Genomic DNA, 15,602 nt, shown 5'->3' with positions numbered 1-15,602 from the left:
AAATAACAGATCTAATTTGCGTCATTCAAATGACTAAGCCTTCAGCATAAGATTTTGTCTGAGGACCATGTCTATTTTAAAATAACATGTTTTCTTTGCCTTTGTTTGTGAAAATGCTCAGGTAGGCTGAGATGGAGAGGCACAGATCTCCAGACTGAGCACTGGGTATAAATGACCTCTCCACTGGCTCCTGTGGAACACTCAAAGAAGCGAGTCTCGTCTCAAGCACATAAAATGTTATTGCGTGCTCAGTGGAGCTCTAACCAGGGCACCAACAATAGCCATCACCACTAAAGAGCTTTCTGGCTCCAGTGGGGAGCTAATGAAACTAAAAGAAAACAGCTCTAATACTGGCGCTGCTGGCACCCAAAATGGCCTTGACAATTAGAAGTCGTCTTGACTCAGAAATGTTTCAGGGCAAATTCTGCTTTAGGTATAACAAATTTTGCTTTGTAGGGTGACAAATTTTCAATCCAAATGACATACTCTGCTGAAATAAAACTGTATGACATATTTCCAACACAAACCTGTACAGAAACTGTAACATTATAATGTATTAAATATTTTACAGTGCGTGAAAATACAGTATATATGTACACTAAAAAATGCTGGGTTGTTTCATGTTTGGGTAAAATATGGACAAACCCAAAAATTGGTTTACATTTTTTTATTTACATTTTTAAACCCAACGGCTGGGCTTGTCCATACTTGGATGAAACAACCCAGTATATTTTAGTGTGCATGTTTGATATATTTGAAGTATGATATATTTGGAAGCGTTGTTATAATGAGGCAGTGATATACTATTTAATCTATAGTAGCAATTAATATTCTTATATTTCCTTTATATTTCTATAACCCTTACTTTAAAAAAAAAAAATTATAATATATATATATATATATATATATATATATATATATATATATATATATATATATAAAATGTATAGGTACATAATGGATTAGACATATTGAGGAAGTATATCAATTGCTGATATTGTCAATTAATAATTAATATTTTAAAATAAATTTCCTCTAAAATAGCTGTCATTTGTTTTTTTCAGCATGAAAATATAAGATAGATAAAGATAGTAAAATGATTAACACACACACACATATACATATATATATATATATATATATATATATATATATATATTAGGGTTGTCAAACGATTAATCGCGATTAATCGCATTCCAAAAAAAAAGTTTGTTTTTACATAATACATGTGTGTGTACTGTGTTTAATTATTTTCTATATATAAATACACACACATGCATGTATATATTTAAGAAATATTTGCATGTATATACTGTGTATATATATTTATATTATATATAATTTATATTATATATAAATATTTTATATATAAATAACACATTTTCTTAAATATATATATGCATGTGTGTGTATTTATATATAGAAAATAATTATACTCCGTACAAAGACATAAATTATGTAAACACAAACTTTTATTTTGGATGCGATTAATCGCGATTAATCGTTTGACAGCCCTAATATATATATATATATATATATATATATATATATATATATATATATATATATATATATATATATATATATATATATATATATATATATATATATATATATATATATATATATATATATATATATATATATTGCATCTTTATAAACATATAATTCTTAAATTTAAGATCAATCCCCTAAAGGACACAAAACATTGAGTGTTAGCAGTGAACAAAAAGCTGAATATATTATGCTTTAAAAAACTAATATAAGAGTCCATGTGCTTGGCTGGCATTGCAATTTTCACACAAGAGCTTAAAACACAGCAAGTGTTTCACACTTCTCATTTACACTCCCAATTCACTCCAAGTTTTGTGTGATAAGCCGCAACATACTGACAGTCCATATACAATGAGCTATGTCCAAACTCAGATGAAATCCTCCAAATATTTTACAACTTGTTCCTCAAAGAATGGTGCATTTATACCCATTATTGAGCAGCCAGTTTTATCACGCCTTGAAATAAAAACCATGAATAACTCATTCACAGTATATATATAAGTACAGGACTTACTATACAACAAACATCCACATTCTCATGCGTTACAGAGCGTCATTGCTGTGCTCATCGCTGTAATTTCCCAACTGCTGGCCACTGATTGCCTTTCAGCCCAGAGGTGAATATTACATGCTCACTTAACACCTGAGATCAGACAGTCTTCCCCTCCACTGGGTACTTGGCAAAGCAAAACTCTGTGAACATAGTACAAACTACACCTCATCCACATCTGTGATCAGAACAGATAAACATGTATGTTGGTGCACTACGTCTGAGTGGAGATGGGTACCTCGCATAACTTTACATTTTATGTAGTAAAATTATACATACCTTTAATTTCTATAGAGCTTTCAGACTATTTTATTTTCAAAATAAAATTATTTACACTTCTGTTCAAAGGTTTGAAGTAATTGAAAGAAATTAATCGTTTTATTTAACAAGGTGCTTTAATGTTACAAATTCTTTTGTTCTATTTCAAATAAATGCTTTCTAATCATCAAATAATCCTGTCACGGAATGTTTCTTGAGCACCAAATCATTAGAATGATTTCTAAAGGATCATGTGACGCTGAAGACTGAAGTAATGAATAAATTATATATTTAAATATATTGCAATAGAAACAGTTACTATAAATTGCAATAATATTTCACAATGTTTCCATTTTATTGTATATTTAATTTTTTATCAAATAAATACAGCCTTGGTGAGTATAAGATATTTATTTTACTCAAATTAATCAAATATCAATATTGATTGAGAGAAGCCCCCAAAACAATTAAAACAATGCATTAGGTTAATGTGCCAGATTAATGAATTGAAGATAAAAGTTCATATATTGTTATTTTTATTTCTATACATTTCATTTCAGTTGAAAAAAAAAGTTTGGTTAACCAAAAAGTTGGTTTACACATACAGGTTAACAAATTTGTTTAACATCTCGTCATTTTGCTTTATGAGGCAATATTTTTAAGATGCCATGTCAAATTAAAAGTAGTTACACTGAAAAAAAAACACTTTCTGTTTTTTATAGCAGCATCGGGGCTGCGCTGACTGAGGACTTGCAAAAACATTGGTGGCACTTGACGATTGAACCACGTATTAACATAACACCATTTCTTGAACACGTTATTTCTTATAATTAACTCACACTAAATTGACAACCCTTTATGCAATTGCCCTCTTTGACCATCAAAATTTGTAAAATATTTTGAAATGAACACAAAAGAAGACCAATATTAAGACTTCCATTTATGTCATTTAACTCCAGGACAAATAAGAGCAACAATCACTTCGCCTTCTATGCGAGTTGAATGCATTATAATGCAGTCAATGTGGCTGAGAGGTGTTTTGTGTATTCACAAGCAGCGCAGGACTTAACCCTGCTATAGAGGGGTGAGAATACAATAGCTAAGGCACCAGGGGTCTGAAACTATACACTTTAATAAAGTCACCAACGGCTAAATGAGGAGCTGCTATCGCACTCACGTTACCAACAACAAGGGCCGCACTATGCCTCAAGGGGTTTTGTTTTCCACAAATATGCTAAGCTAATGCAGACCCAAAAACACAGAAACCTGATCACAACTCAAGGCTAAGGTTGTTCGGGTTTTAGCTGGTGTAAAGGGGTTTTGTACAAACAACACCAAGAGCTTAGTTGTGGACCGAAGTTGTGGAACTTGAGCTTTTAAAAAAAAAGAAAAAGAAAATATCTCAGCATGCTAAAACATGAAACAAAGCAAGCCGCTCGGCTCCGCTCTTAGCTCTGCATCGATGGCCTTCTTGCTCCGTGTTGGCGCTGGGTGGCACGCTACCTGATGGCTATCCCCGGGCCTGTGTTTGAGCGCTAAATAAATTGTTATCTAGTGTGGTTTTTGTCATTTCTGGTTTGGTGCCAGGAACATCCCTCCCAGCCACCTGTCTTTAGATAGAGGGAAACAGAGAGGGAGAGAGAGCAGGGCGAGGGAGAGAGGCAAACTTTGGAGAGAATCTCTTTTGGGCCTCCCATTTGGACACGGGAGAGGTCGTAACCTCCCTCTTTATTTTTCCCAAGGCTGTTGGGCTAATGAAGTAACAACAAACTGGGCCGGCGGCTAATTTGGAGTGGCATTTCCTGGCCCCTCTTGGCCCACGGAGATGTGTTTCATTTTCTCTTATCAGTGCTTCAGTCATGTGGCTTTCCGCATGGACGCCCCTGTCTCCCCCCATCGCTGGCCTAATGGAAACTTCGTTAATGTCATTAATCTGCCGACTAGGACATGCACTAAACACACATCAGCCTGTTTGTACCAGAAAGCACCAGAGGGCTGTTTAGACTTGAGCTTCACACCCGAGAAATGACAATAAGAGAATTTCATCATCTTTATTTGTTTGTGCAGCAAGCCGTTTTGGGAAGATGAGTGCGTTCACGAGTCGCATTTGGTGCCCCGTGTAAAGATTTCCAAAAGAACGCAGTTCAACCTGAGAAAAATCCTCAGAGAAGTTCAAATACACACTAAATGTAATGTATAAACACATTTCATTCACAAATTTCCTGCTTAAAGGGATAGTTCACCCAAAAATGAACGTTCTGTCATCCTTTATTCACCCTCATGTTGTTCCAAACCTGTATGGGAACACAAAAGAAGATATTGTATAGATAAAAAGTACCATTAAGGTAATATGTACATTTAAAGGTACTTATACCTTTATAGATAAATAAGGTACACAGATGTACCTTTTGTTCTTTTTTGTCTGAGAGTGTCCATTGTATGGACAACAAAAACGGAGACAATTTCACAGAAGAAAAAAAGTCTTAAAGCGACATGAATGTGAGAAAATGACAGAACTGGGTGAACTATCCCTTTACCATCGGGTCCGAGCGCTTCGCTGTCATGCCCGACTCGTGCACAAAGAGACGCTCCCTCCCCTGCCCTGGCCGTATTAAAACAGAGGGCTCGCTTAATACCACCTTAATGACGAGTCAGGTGACTCGCCGAGGCCGCTCTAATTAAGAGGCTTCATTCACACATTCCCTCAACTCCATGAATGGCCACTCTAAGACTGACATGTCATATAGTTCCATTCATCGCGAGCAAAAACACAAGGGGGAGCAGAGCTCAGCTGGGAGGGATGGGTAACCGAGGGGACATTTTCTTTTGTGTGGCTCTAAGCTTCTGGGGCCAAATGCCAGCGGGCTAACCCCTGCGCTGGCTGCCCATGTGTTTCTCCTTCCTCCCAAACGGAGTAATTAGGAAGATCTTAATGGGTTTCCAGGTTTATTAGTGGCCAAGAAAAGCTTCAAATGTCACTTTAATTAAAGGGGATTCCACAGACAGCTTGTGTGGCAATGTCAACCGCTCGAAAAAATCCTTGTTTGGGCAGGAGTAGAAGAACGGGCCAAGTCTCGAATGCACACAAAGAAACGTGAAGTTCTAAATGGCAGCCGTCTAGACGTGTGGTCAGAGACAAAATGGATCATTTGACCTCGACCAAACATTAAACTGACAGCGATTATCTGCTTATAAATGCCACACATGCGTATACGAGTCCCTTCCTTTCATATCAGCGGCGGCAATCCGACTCCCCAAAAACCGTCCCATTGAAAACGCGCCCTCCCAAATTATTTTGGGGGATGAATTTATTCCTGGCATATCCTATGCTCGTTCATGCAGGATATAAAATCCTAGATTATTTCTTGCTTGGTTAACCTGCATCCGGTCGCCTCGTTCACAAAACCACTCTAATGTTGCCATTAGTTATGCTTCTATGGTGGCCAAAAGATGAATCCTGAGGTCTCCACATTCAATAAATGTGTACATGAATGGTGGAGGAAGATAAAATATATCTCTGAGATAGAGAAGGGGCCAGTTCATTGCTGGAACGTCAGAGGGGGAGATAATTAATCAATATGAAAATGACATGGGCTCCACTGAAAATCAGAAGCATGTAAAAGCCTCTCTGATCTGCCTTTTTCACCTTGAGGAAGCTTCAATATTAATTATCTTGAGAGAGAGAAAAAAAAAAAAAAACACATAAATGGCAACATGGCAAGTTTTTTGCACCACAATACAACACTTCAATATCAGAAAAAGTATAATTGTAAAACATCATAAATATTTATATTTCTATAATTATTATTACTTTATTATTTAAAGATCCATCCCAGTATATCCAAGATACAATTAAAATAATAATAATAATAATAACAATAAAAATAGCCTATACAATTATACCTCTAAACAAAAACTGCAAATAGGCCTAACAATAAAAACTATAAAGGTTAGTGTCAATAAAAGTGAGGCTAAAACAACTATGCCTCTTAAAACAGCTTGTAGGACAAACACACTTTAACCTTTAAGCTACAGCTGCTTTTGAGGACGGGGAAGCTAAGTTCAATAACCGGTGTTGTCTCACTGTGTTTTATAGCACAGGTGTGGAATCGTACATACCAGGAGCCTGGAAAGGTGATCTGGTAATTGGCCATGGGAAAAAGACTGTGTGTCAAAGTATTGTCTGTGGTAGATAAGAAACAGGAACTTGCAATCAGGGCTTTATTATTAGTATCATTATTATTATTTGCAACAACAATGGACAGACATATACAAGTAAACTTCAGAACACCCCAGAGATGCAGTATAATCTTCATTCTATATTTGGATGGCAAAATCCATTATATTGTATCTTTAATTATGGGAGCGCAAAGTTGGGATGAAATTATTAAAGAATAATTTTCTTTAACATTCTGAAATGATCTCACACTACAAACAATAATAAATTCATGAAATCAGATTATGTGTACCTACAGTGTGATCTTCACAATGAGAATGAGACAAATACAAAAAAAAAGAAAAATTACTACATCTTTGTATCATTTGAAAATAAAAACGGTGGGTTTTGAGTTGAAAGCGCCCGGCGATTTTTTTTTTGCACAAAGCGCAGAGACCAGAGACTACCGCCCGTATTTCATGCTGCGAATTGCATCTGGTGGCAGCAAAGCGAAACAGCAAGCTTTATTTTCTTCAGACAGTAATGCTAGCGTACCTTTGGCACAGAAAGCCAGCGTCTCTCATAGCTCACTCGGGGCAACTCAGTCAATGGAACAAAGTTAGAAGAATGGAATACAGTCTCTGAACAAAACACACACATTGGCGAGAGAGCGGGGCAGACCGGGGCTGGAATTCCACTCGCTGTGCAAGATGAGCAATATGGTGACAGGCAAGAGTGGCACAGGGCCCTTACACTGAAGCCAAGCATGTTTTCGTCCTGAAATAACCTGTATTTTCATAAGCAAGACAATCTTTACAGAGGGCAGGTGAACCCGGTAACCACCTGTGCATCCAACTGCAAAGGTCTGGCTGAGCTTGCCCTGAGTTCATCTGAATGTGAAAGGTGTATTTTGCCAGGACACTTCTTGTGCTGTAAAAAAAATGTTTGAACCAAAGCAGTATTTACAATGACGATAAACAAAGGAGCAAAAAATCAAATCCAATTAAAGCAACTCAAACTACTCAAATTGTGCAGCGATAGCCATGAGCTATTAATAAAGTAACTGTTAAAGTGTCAATAATAGTTGTACCAATGAAATCTTTGTCAATATCTTATTGAAGAGAAAAAATGTTCCCAACAGAAATCAGATGCCTGTTTGAGCTATAATGTAGAAATACATAAGGCTCGTTAGAGATATCATATGAGAGATAATGAGATCAAGTATAAAATAAGAAATGAAGTTATGTTGTGAGAAATAAAGTCACATTTTTTATAAATAGTTGCAAAAACTTGTATTTAAGAGAAATATTTTAGTTTCTTGTAAATATGACTATATCTCACAATTGCAAATTTATTTATTGTAGTTATGACTTTATAGAACAGTTGTGACTTTACCGTAATTGCAACTTACTTTTTTAGTATATATCTCACTATTGTAATTTATAGTCACATTAATAAACAAATAAAATTACAATTTCGAAATATAAAGTTTCAACTAAGATATTTTCAATTACATTTACAAAAACAGAAATTACAATTGTAAACTTAGCCTACAGTTAACTGAAAAGTTGCAAATAGTCACAACAGCGAGGTATAAAGTTGTAATTACAATAAAGTCACAAATGTGAACGTTACATTTACAAAAAATAAATTACAATAGTGAGATATAATTGCAATTACTTGAAAAAAGTAACAATTGCAAGATAAAAAGTTGCAATATGATAAATACGATAAGTATGAAAATACTTTAATACGATAAAGTCACAACTGTGCTATAAAGTTATAATTACAATAGAAAATGTGCAATTGTGAGATATAAAGTCATATTTACAAGAAACTAAATCTGCAACTGTGCGATATAAAGACTTAAATACAAGAAAAAAGTTACTTAAAAGTGATCAGTTGACAACTTAATGCGTAATTGGCATTGTCAAGTTCACGTAACTTATTTTTTTCAATTACGCATGATGTTTATTTACTTAAAATGTTTAAATCAATGGGTTTCCGCAATTATTTGTTTAAGTCAACTGATCACTTTTTACAGTGTAACAAAACCTTATACAAAACTTTTTCGGTACCTAGTTACGAAAATAGGGATGCAGAGGGATGATTTCCATTCCACAGCTAAATATTCATGAATTTTTTTAAACTATCCAAAAACATTTTTAAACTTAAATCATTTCACCATACACAGCGATGGCAGCACCTTAGTATATTAATAAATGCAGATGAAGGTTGAACCTGTTTTGCTCGGGTTGCATTTTGGCCTTTATTTATGGATTCCCTCCAGTGGGATAGACATCATGTTTTGACGCGGCTCTAATGTCAAGATAAGATGAAGAATCACTTCAAGGGTCTCTCTCTCTGACACAAGATAAATGGCAGTTGACCTGAAGACACCGGGAGGTGAGGAGTTTTGTGGCACTGTTTTGGTGCTGCTCTAAAAACATTTCCTGTCTGCCTTGAGACACCACACCTTTGGGCCATTTTAGACATGAGTATATCTCATCTATGAAAACTTTCAGATAAGGCTGAATGAATGAGTGCAATGCAAGTCTATCACATCTATTATTTTTCAAATTAATGCCAGAACATAAAAAACATGCAACCAAAAATTAAGGATTAGGTTTAAACTTGTTGGCTTCTCCAAGTCATTAACACAAACAAATAATGTCAGAACTAGTAACAAATGTCAACAATTAAGATTCAAAGATTTCAAAAAGGGGGGAACAAATCCTTTAATTTTGTCTCGCTCTTCAAATTTTGGTTTCAGTGACAAAAACAACATCTCCTCTCGAAACGGAATCGGAAGGAGAAAAAACGTATACGCAGGGAGTTACTCAACTGCATGAACGCATGCCCAATTCTGCTACATTATTCTCTGAGCCGCGTAAATGATCAAACCTGATGACAGTCTCAGTCTGAGGAAGAGACAGAGCCTACAAAAGGGAAAGTGACAGGCCCTTCTACAACAGATGTTTCTACCGAGGGGAGTCTACTCTCCACTGAGCAGTCTCACACATGAGAGACACCCAAAAGCTCTGGAAACAGTCCTGAAAATGTATGTTCACTGGTAAAAACGCTTTCCCCCCCCCATACGGACTACCCACCACTGAATATTCAAGGCTTGTTCAAAAACACAGAGGGGTATTAACACATAAAAAGCAAAGTACCATTGCCAAAGTTTGTACAAAAGGCAAAAAAGAAACCCATCTTAAAGGGATAGTTTACCCAAAAATGAAAATTCTGTCATTCCAAACCTTTCTTTCTTCCATGGAAAACAAAATATGTTAATTAGAAAGACTTTTTTTTTTCCCAGGAACAATCATGGTCATCATTCACTTTCATTATATGGAAAAAAAAAAGCAGCTTGAACATTCTGCTAAATCACTCTTTTTGTGGTTCACATACAAAAGAACGTCCTGAAGTGAGTAAATAATGAAAGAATTTTCACTTTTGGCTGAACTATCCCTTTAAATCCCACCACACAGAGCGTTTGCCTCTATTGATCCACAATCCAGAGAAGAGCCACACTATTGACGGAAAACAAAACACATTAGAAAGGCCATTTGTCAGAAATGTTGCTCCCCAGATCTATCACAGAAAGAAAAATGTTCCCACTGTAAACGATAACACACGTCTGTTCTTCATTTCCAACAGATCAATGTTAATATGCAGGGGGTCCTGAAGATGGATTGTGGACACACTTTAACCAGTTAAGTGCCAGGGTCACATAAGAAGTATGAGCCAGAAACAAGGTCTTCATTTGATATGAAGCACTTCATACATCATAAGCCATGAGATCTGTCATATATAAACGGTATAGCATGCATATATACTGTATGCTCTATCCGTGTGGAGATTTTCAGAAGAAAGAAAGATGAGTTTATAGTACGACAAGCTGACCTTTCAAATGATTTATATCATAGAACTAAACCTCTCATAGTGGTTTAAGCATGTTTGCCATAAAACCGACATTAATGTGATCATTTCATATGAAAGCTACAGCATCACACATAAAAAGCAGAAAATATGCACATGCTACATGGCTGCTAAATATCATTTTAGAATCAACAAATTCTGTCGTGCTTGTTTGTGGTAAATTTACCGCAAGTTCAGTGGTCTATTCAAGCATTAAAACTCATCTACATTAGAGTAGGACGGCGTCCACGGCACAAAACCGCATTATGCCTCTTGTTCGCAGTGGGTCTTAGAGAGCAGTGGCCAGTCTGGTGCCTATTTCCTTGAGACAGGATCTAAGCAGGAGCCAGACGGGAAGGCAAGCATTGCCTTGCAGGAGTCCGGATAAGCCAGCTCTGATGGCTTGATACAGCTCCAGACCCCCAAGCCTGATACCCTGGCCACAGAAGCGGGTCTAAATAATGTTTGCCATGCCTGCAGAATACATGCTACTGTTTGACATTGAGTTTCCTGCTACTAGTCTTTCAGAACAGATAAGAGTCAGAGATCACCACCTGGCAACAAAAAAGTGAAAACATGCATAATAATCATTTATTATTATTAAATAAACATAAAATTGTAGTGTAGCATTTAGTTTAAATGGTATATTGTCTCAGAATATAGCAAAGTTAAGTGAAAGATTGTTTAAATGAAAAATACATTAAACTACATGTTCTTCTTAAATATATATATGTATATAAAAACTGAATCTGAATTCTTCCCCACTCATATAAGTGATGATGAACTTTAAAGCACAATTTCATGCAGTGTGCCTGTGTGATTCAATTCTATTCATTTATTTCACCATTTGAAGCTTAGGAGGCAAATTGCGAAAGCTTGAAAAATCTCATTAATAAAACTTGGTGGCTTCAATTACACAATAGATTTGTTCAATTTTTAACAATATCTGTGAGACGAAAAACAAAAATCTGTTGATTTGATTTTGGCACTTGGGTAATTCAATTCAAGATCATTTAATATAGAATAATACACATTCACTTCAAAGTATAATAAAGTTAATAAAAAATGTGAAATCGCTGTACCTGAACTGTGAATCAAACATTAATAAAATAATTAGAGATGTGTTCCGACAGACGGCTTCTGGTATTATTGTCTAAAGTTGGGGAAAAGGTAATTAATTTGGCAGTAAATTTATTCGCACCGTGTTTGGCTCCTCTAACGAAGGAGAGGAAATTGCAAAACGGAGATCGAGTCTTCCTCTATTGTGTCTGATCAAATGGAAATCTTTCTTTTTTTAACACAATATGCATATTGTGGATCCTGGCCTTCCATTGCTGGATGACATGCTTGAGCATACCAGTAACTATGAGTGAAAACCCCTTTAATTACTTTGAATGTTTTAAATGCAAAATGTTTTAGATGTAGTTATTCATTTATAACAGATAAATAAAATAATACCATTATAAAATATTACATAAATGAAAGTTAAGATCATCTAAAATAGATTTATACTGATTAAAAGACCCAAAACTATACCATAATATGTCATCAAATTGTAATTTAAAGGGTGACATCTATCTATCAGTAATGACATCTATTTATCTACAGTAAATAAAAAATGTATTGACAATAACAAACATAATCAATTATATTTCATAGGAAACGTCTCTATACTAACCACCAAATTAATTTGGCAAAACTCTTAGTTTGATTTAAGATTCCTTCTAAAAAATAACGTATACAGATTTTCACGATACGTCTGTAAGCTCTTGATTTCTCATTTGGTTTCAGAGCGCACAGAGCAACAACCAGGTGTGTAAAACAAACATCAGGGCTGTTAATAACATTTGAACATATGTAAGTGCATTGTTTCTCATACAGAATGTTAAAGCTCTGTTACGGGATGTGCTTCATGACACAGTGGTCCCAGCAGGTTCAGTACAGGGCCTCAGTGGCCCACCTTGAGCTCAAGGGTTCTGGCACACTGGCAGATGGGACACATCGTGCCTTCAACTGGAAAATAGTTCTCTTGTGTCAGTAATGGCAAATAAGAGAATGCAGAGCTTTAACAGTGCCTCCAGCACCAGTGAATAAAGAACTAACACATACTGTTTTGTCGTTTTAGAAAATTAAATAACTTTGTGTATAGCCTATCCATAGCTCAAACAGCATTTTCATATTAAAATAAAATAAATAAATGATACTATACAAAATAAATTATATTCATAGCTCAAACTCTATTTTGGTATTAAAGAAAGTAGATATATGAAAGAAATATTTTTTCCTAAATGTTTGCTATAATCCTCAAACAGCAAACTATTAAACTAAAAATGAACATCCAGAAACTATTTCCTGTACAACTCCATAAATATGCATGTATTCTTTTTTTTCTTTTTTCCAACCGCTACAATGTTTTTGTTTGTCAGATGTGAAAGTGTAACATGACTCAATGCAGCCACCTAGTGTTCACACCGCGAATCTCACCAAACATTATCTCCAAATATATCACAATTTATCCTCCAAACTTAAAATCAAGCACCATCTATAGCTGTTAACAACAGACCACAATAAAACTAAGTCGAACTTAACTGAAAAGTTAACTGTTCTTAACGACAAACTGTAGATAGATAGATAGATAGATAGATAGATAGATAGATAGATAGATAGATAGATAGATAGATAGATAGATAGATAGATAGATAGATAGATAGATAGATAGACTGTCACCCCTTCTTTTTAATCTCTACATGGATGGTCTTTCTGTGGAGCTAAATGACTGTAAGACTGGATGTCTGATATGTGATAGTATTTTTAATCATTTGATGTATGCGGATGATGTTGTCATTATGTCTCCGTATAGTGTAGGCCTACAACAATTGCTTCGAATTTGCTCAAATTATGGTAAGCAGCATGACATAAAATTTAATATTAAAAAGAGTGTAATCATGATTGTTAAAACCCAAGAGGACCAAAAGATTAACTTTCCTTCTTTATATCTAGATGATAAAGTTTTAAATGTAGTAACTAAAGTAAAGTACCTAGGCCACATCATTAAAGATGATTTAAACGATGATGATGATGTGCAGCGCCAGTGCTGTAAATTGTATGGGCAAGCCAATATGCTGGCTCGTAAGTTTTCTAGGTGTTCAGACGATGTGAAAATAACTCTATTCAGAGCATACTGTACTTCTTTCTATACAGCCCACCTGTGGTGTAAATATTCTAAAGCAAAGATGAGAAAGTTACAGGTAGCATATAATGATGCTCTTAGAATTTTACTTAAGGTCCCAAGGTGGTCAAGTGCAAGTCAAATGTTTGTGGCTAATGATATACCCATGTTGAATGCTGTCTTAAGGAAGTATATGTACAGTTTCATATGTCGGATGAATGATTCTAAAAATAGTATCATAAGAGACTTAAATAATATTGTGTTGAGTGAAACAAGGTATTTTTCCTGTTTCTGGAAGCATTGGAGAGAAAGCTTGTGTATTTTAAATTATGTATGTTGTTTTTGTCTATGGATGTTGTAAGTTATTTATATGGACCCATCGGTCTGAAATAAAGAATTAATAATAATAATAACTGTCCCCTTTATTCAATGCCATGTCAGCATCTAAGGCTATTTTCATGGCAAAAATTCAATTACAAAAATACAAATATCATATAATACTATAAAACCAAGCAAACAAACACTACAAGTCATATTAGTCAACTTTTTTTAAATTAACATATGATAAAAAATAAAACAACTTTTCAGGCATAATCTTACTAAATAAGTCCATATAGCCTAGGTGAAATACGTACTGCTTTAATTCACCTCTAGAATATGTAACTCACATCATTATCTTACCCCATAACATAAGATTTTATTTTTCTATGAATAAGTCAAATGCGAATAAGTCAAAGTCATTACGAATGCATATTATCTGGTTCATATTAAAAGCTATAGGCTAGCACCTATATCTATACAAGTAGGCTGTGTTTTTGTAGTCAACATCTTTAACAAGTGTAGTATTAAGCTTAAATGAACACACTGCTATATTCTTAATACAAAGTACTATACCTACAGTATACATACATAAGGAATAGGGATGGGTTTCATTTATGCATTCAGTTTGTAAGACAATTCTACATGCAACTGACCCAAGAGGGTTAAATAGAGTCCAGCCAAGATGAGACGTCCTCTCCTAGACTCATTATCAGCCTCATGTACTGTATTTCCCGTACTAATAATGAAACAGTGCAGCTGGATAAAACACACACGCGTGATGAAGCATTAATTATGCAGCGCTAAACATCTATGAAACCAATTTGTAATCAAGAGGCGTGACAGCATACACTAGTGTAATAACACTGAACCACCAGAAACCGCTGGAGCTCTCTGTATCCCTTATATGTGCGCTAACAGATGCTGACCTGGCGTATGTAAGGGCATTACAAAAGATCAGACACTAGAACACCAGACACTGCTTGCTATTAGAGACAGACAACAACTGACATTTTTTGATATTCATACTTTTCTAATTAATCAATATTGGTTCTCCCTAAGTAAGATTCTTTGCTAGATCATTAAAAAATAGCAACCAACCATTTCTTGCCATTTCACCACTGAGCATTAAACAGAAAACAACTGCATTTCACAGGTAAATGAACTAATTCAATGTATTATTTGCATAAATTATTCAATTCACATAACAGCCATACATTATCAATTATATTTTTGGTTATTTTTATTATAGTAGTTATAGTTATTTCTTTCAACAATAAAAACAGATGTAAAAAAGAAAAGAAATATGAATAACACTAATATAATAACACTAATAAAAATGTATCTAAATATTTTGCATTTATTTGCATTGATTTGCATTGATTTGTATTGCAATAGTCAAGTTTTGCAAAAAGTTTTTATTTATTATTGAAACAGATATATATATATATATATATATATATATATATATATATATATATATATATATATATATATATAATAAACGGTTAAAACTGTATCGTTAAACATAAATCTCTAGCTGTTTGGGGGGAATGAACAATTTAGCCTATGGTGACTTTGGCCTTTGTTTGTGAATGAGAGGATGACATTAAACAATGTTCTATCAAATTATATCCCAATTAAAACTTATAGCAAGCAATCATACTCAAGCACAT

The sequence above is a fragment of the Squalius cephalus genome, assembly GCF_949319135.1.
Source record: "Squalius cephalus genome assembly, chromosome: 21".
Classification (NCBI taxonomy): domain Eukaryota; kingdom Metazoa; phylum Chordata; class Actinopteri; order Cypriniformes; family Leuciscidae; genus Squalius; species Squalius cephalus.
Note: the sequence above shows the minus strand (reverse complement) of the source record.